The sequence below is a fragment of the Amblyomma americanum genome, chromosome 7, assembly GCF_052857255.1.
Source record: "Amblyomma americanum isolate KBUSLIRL-KWMA chromosome 7, ASM5285725v1, whole genome shotgun sequence".
NCBI lineage: Eukaryota > Metazoa > Arthropoda > Arachnida > Ixodida > Ixodidae > Amblyomma > Amblyomma americanum.
In genome coordinates this window covers 138,584,243-138,589,192 of record NC_135503.1, presented here as the reverse complement: position 1 = coordinate 138,589,192, position 4,950 = coordinate 138,584,243, and the positions used below count along the sequence as shown (strand labels likewise).

At 47.1% G+C, this 4,950-nt stretch overlaps 1 long non-coding RNA gene across 2 annotated transcripts; it reads left to right on the top strand.

The window, feature by feature from the left end:
• Positions 1–513: 513 nt before the first annotated feature.
• LOC144096616 (uncharacterized) lies at positions 514–3,935 on the top strand. Of its 2 annotated transcripts, XR_013306788.1 has the most exons (4): positions 514–750; positions 1,537–1,598; positions 1,952–2,169; positions 3,509–3,935. It is a non-coding gene; the product is annotated as an uncharacterized LOC144096616 (long non-coding RNA). The 2 variants fall into 2 exon arrangements; XR_013306787.1 differs by having other exon boundaries at positions 1,952–3,935.
• The last annotated feature ends 1,015 nt before the right edge of the window (positions 3,936–4,950 follow it).

The window sequence follows — 4,950 nt, the reverse complement described above, 5'->3', positions numbered from 1 at the left end:
TCCTGTGCACGCACTGACGGACGCCCGCGCGTACTTCCCCGTGATAATCGCAGACCTCCACCGTTGACACCGCATAATCCTCACGTCTGCCACGTCTCGTGTGCGTGTCACGCACGGTGGAACTACGTATGGTGACGGAGAGTCAGTACTGCCGGCCACAATACCCCGCTGGGCTTCACCGTCTTAAACACCTGGGCCCGAATTACGGAACTCGCTCTAAAGTTGTAGAGCGTTACGGCAAAATGACGACAGCATGACGACAAGGCTAGACGTCAACGCGTGACGGAACGCGGAATCAACCAATGGCTAGTAGGGTGCCGGCCCGGAAGCGCTTATTTGAACGACAAGAGGCCAATTTGCACGGCAAGGGGCCGTATGCTAACTTTTTTATAAGAATACGCAGTGAATAAAATAAACATTGTTTTATTCTTTCATAAAAGTGTATTTCACTCTCACTGCCATGAAGTAAAACAAGAAGGACATTCACTTTTGTAAATAACTGCTTTCGTGGGTAAGTTTTGTTGCCATGAGGGCGCGCTGGCAGATGTAAACACTGAACATGGCGGCCTTCTAAAAAACAGCTGATCCCACGGCTAGTTCCTGCTTTTTTAGGCGTCGTCTGAAATCAAGGTTCTATTTGGTTGTCCAAAGTGAGCGGATAACAATTATCGAAGCCAGTGAAGGTCACGGGCCTCCAGAAAGGAACCTGCACGAAACGTCGGGCCCGAAAATCGACGAAGACAACTTGAGGTAAGCCTGTGTTATTGGTTTAAAGATGCCACATGCCAAGCATATGATTTGGGTTCTGTTTCTTTCACTTTAGCAAATACAAGACGTCCACGAAGCACGGCTTGTTGGATAAAATCAACTTTTTTGGCTTCATAAACGTCTGGCACAAATGATTCAGTTGGGAAGGAGCAAGAACCAAGCAAGGCGGTTGGGCGCACGCTAACAACCTTGCTCGTTTTCGGTCGTTCTTGGCTGTGCTATAAGTTGCTGCAGCGCAGCACACGCATATGTTCCTGTAAAAACATATTAGCCCGAACTCAGAGCAAAGGTTTTTCCCTGTTATTCCCTGCTTTCGAAAAGCGGAACAGAAACTATTCCCTGTTTGTTTTCCCCGCTGTGTTCGCTGCTGCAATTCTCTAAGCGGGAATTATAGTCTCGAAATGGCGCCAACACGAAGAATGCCGAGCGAGCAAGAGCTAATCATAATAGAGTCTATGAAGAGCCATCCGCTCTTGGCTCGGGCTTCTGCCGACCTAACAAACTCATACACAGCTGTTGAAAAGCGCGAGCTGTGGATCCAGCTTGCGTCGATTCTCAACAACAAGGGGTCGGCCGTTTAAAAACATGTCTTTGCCTTGCGCCTTGCTAGCACTGTTTATTCCATCTGTGGTGTATTTTAGTCTCGGAGGAGGTGCAGGAATGCATAGACAAGTGGTTGAGCATTATTGATTGCTTCTCTTTTGCTAGTGCTCTTTTAGTTTCATGGTTTGCCAGTACCAATCAGCCGCACCTTTTACCCTGTTACAGCAGAGGAGATGAACGGGGAGCCTCAGCAAGTTGTCGACAAGACACACGGAGCCCCACAGACCGTGATTTGGCTTTCCATTATTCAAGCTCCATACTACCCTTTCTGGCAGCTGATTGAAGGTAATAGCACTATACTCTCTGGCAGCATTTGCAGCAGTAGCCAAAATACTGCAGAGATTCTACAGTACACACAAAACTATCTCTCTCTGGCTTTGCCACGCAGTGCAGAATGTTTATTTCTCTTGCAGTGAGGCTGTGACATCTCCTAGCAGTCTAGCAAATGTGCACATGAAATATGCTACTACAATGCTGCCCAAGATTGCTGTCCTGTATATTTATGTCAAGTCCTCTAACACATTGTACCAAATGTTTTGCGTATTCCCCCACGTGATGAGCACATTTTCTTTCCCGACAGCTACACCGGTGCCCTCGCCGCAGCCCTCACAGCAGCACACACCAGAGCCCCCACTGCAGCCCTCAACACGTGCCACGCCTAGCCTTCTTGGGAAGCGACGGCGAGACGATGGGGCCAATAAGGTGCTGCGCCAGATGCTGTATGAATCGCATCGTTTGGATTCCCTTACTGCCGCCCGGAACCGCCAGGACGCTGCTTTTCAGCAAAGCATGCTGGAGGTGTGTACTCGCTGCGCACACTGCACTTTGAAGAGTCGAAGCCGTCACCTGAAGCATAAATATCAGTGCTCTCTTTTGAGCACCTCTACTTCTGTTTTGACGCCTCTTGTGGGAGGTGGTTGGGACAGCTGAGTTTATGAAACTGACACGAGTCTTCTACAGCCATACTTTGTCCAAAATATCTCAGCACCTGAAATTTTACATAGAGCTTAAGCGAGATCTCAAAATTGGTTGTCAGTAATAATTTGTAATTGGAAGTATTTTTACATGCAGACCATATGGGAGGTGACAGATGCTGTGCAGGCGTCAAATGGTCAGCAAGAGCTGCTCATCCAGAATGTGAACCTACTGACGCTAATCTTACAAAAGCAGCTTGAGCCACCTGCACCACATTGAATTGTTCATATTTATGTCATTATTTGCTTGTTTTTATTTTTATGAAAGAACCTTTTCATATGTTTATATTTATTCAAGAACATTATTTACTTCTCTGCCAGGTGCAGACTCATTGAACTATTTTTAGTTTGCTTGTTAAAATTTCTGTTTTATGTGTTTGTTTATTTACATTGTCTGCTTCTCTGTCAGGTTTCTGTTTTTGTATTTATTCAAGATCATCTCTGTCATGTGCCATAGCATCATTTTTTTATTTCTTGTAAGCTCTGCAGGCCCGGATGCTTCACACTGTTTATTTTATTCCAGTTATGTAATTTAAGCTCTGCCAGGTGTGAAAGCCTCCTATACTCTTTTATTTTCCATTCCTTTCAAATGTTTACCTGCAGCTGTGGCAGGTGCACAAGGTGCAATTTCTAGTGCTTGTTTTCTTTCATTGCAATATGTGGGGCAAAGTTGTTCTGAAGTGACTGTAGTTATGAAGGGCACCATAATATGGGGATTCTGGATAAATTTTGAACACTTCGATTTTGTGTCTGTTAAGGTTGCTTGCATGTTCCTGAGTCGTTTTTTTTCGCATTACTTTTCCTGCTTTTCCGTAAAGTGTCCATTGTGTGCATTGTAACATGTTCTATCCTCAGTAGACCCGAGGAAAAATGAGGCTTGCCAGCATTCGTCCAAAGTCGCTTCTGAACTAGTGTTGAATGCAGGCAAAAAAAAATTTGGCGGATGCTTGAGCTCCGCCTTTAAACGTATGATGCAACAATGTTAATATCTCTCGTTTGTGGATCCCTTTACAACTTCAAACGCAGCCATGTTGGCATCATCGTCTGTGATACTCGTGTGTCTTTTACACGTAACATGATTTTTTAGTCCAGTAAAATCTACGAAGAGCAATGTCTTGTGTAGCACTTGCTGTGCATTCCACCAGTTATGCAATGTGTTTCAGAAAACTGCAAACCAGGGCTGCATCGAGCCTACAAGTCTGCACAACATGCCAAACCTGTGATTACTAGCATTCAAGCTGGCAGTCAAGATGAAGCTTTTTTTTTAAGGGGCAAACAGCGTGTAAGACTTAGACGGAAAGCAAAGAAAACATAGGACGAGTGCTCATCCTGTGTTTCCTGTGCTTTCCGGCTATGTCTTTCGCACTGTTCGCCTTAAAAATGTACAGCCAACTCGCCCGTTTGGCCAGAGTGTAAGATACAACTGTTCTTGTGCAATCTCTGCTCAGCACTCGACAAGGCATATGCAAATCACTGTTGATGCTGCATGCTTTTGTTTCCCTGCTGTGTGTTACAGTTGGCAAACTAGTATGAACAGCTGTGGCGAAAAAAATTATTGTGACCAATGAATAAACGTGGTGCAAAAACAAACGCTTTACTGGTTCCTAGCAGTCTTCACACCACACTTTTCCCTCGTGCACATTCATCAAACACATAGTTACAGCAAGCAACTGTTTGCCTAAGTGGGCAGGTCGACGTAAGCAACGGCGAAAGACGGTGTACAAGGATGCATTTCACTTGTTGGACGAGCTGTTTCGGCGTGTATTTCGACTTGAGAAGAAGAAAGTGCGGTAGCTGTGCGGCAAGCTTGCTGATGCACTGAAAGGTGTACTGGTGACCACTGCCGGTGGAGCAGCAGTTGGTGTGTGCACTTCATATCTTGACACTGGAGGCTTTCAAGCACACGTAAGAAAAAGTAATTTACAAATGCTGGAATGTGGCTACCAGTGGCCAAGGGCATCATATCACACAGGGGCTCGCGCACTAACAGAGGGCAATGGCACTGCCCGTAGCAAGAGTGGCTACGACAACTCGCCACGCCAGCACGGCGAGTCATTGCAGCCACAGCTGCCAGGTGGTCTAGGGCTTACTGCCGGTGGTGCTGCTGTTGCTGCTGCTGCTGCCGCTGCTGCTGTCGTCGCACCATCTGCAGGTGTGCTTGGCTCTGCGGACGGGTTGTGCCAAAGAGGCCAATTATACGGTCTCGCATGGCTCTACCACGCAGGTAGGTCATGCGGGATCCTGTCCCCGCCAAGTACCCGGCAAGCAGAGGTGGTCCATTGTTGTCAGGGTCATCAGTAGTGTCGTCTTCGTCTGCAGCCAGGGCTTCTTCAAGACAGATGTTGTGCAACGCAGCACACGCTGCAATGATGACCACCGCCCGCTCCGGCTCGTAGTGGAGTGTCCGGTACCTTTGAAGGCACCGGAAGCGGCTTTTGAGAACACCAATGCAGCGTTCCACAACACATCGCATTGAGGCGTGTGCTGCGTTGTACTGCCCTTCTGCAGTGTTTGCACCAGGATGCCCTGACATTGGTGTGAGCAGCCACGGCTCCAGTGGATATCCACTGTCTCCTGCACGACCAAAATTTGCAGTGAAGTGTGT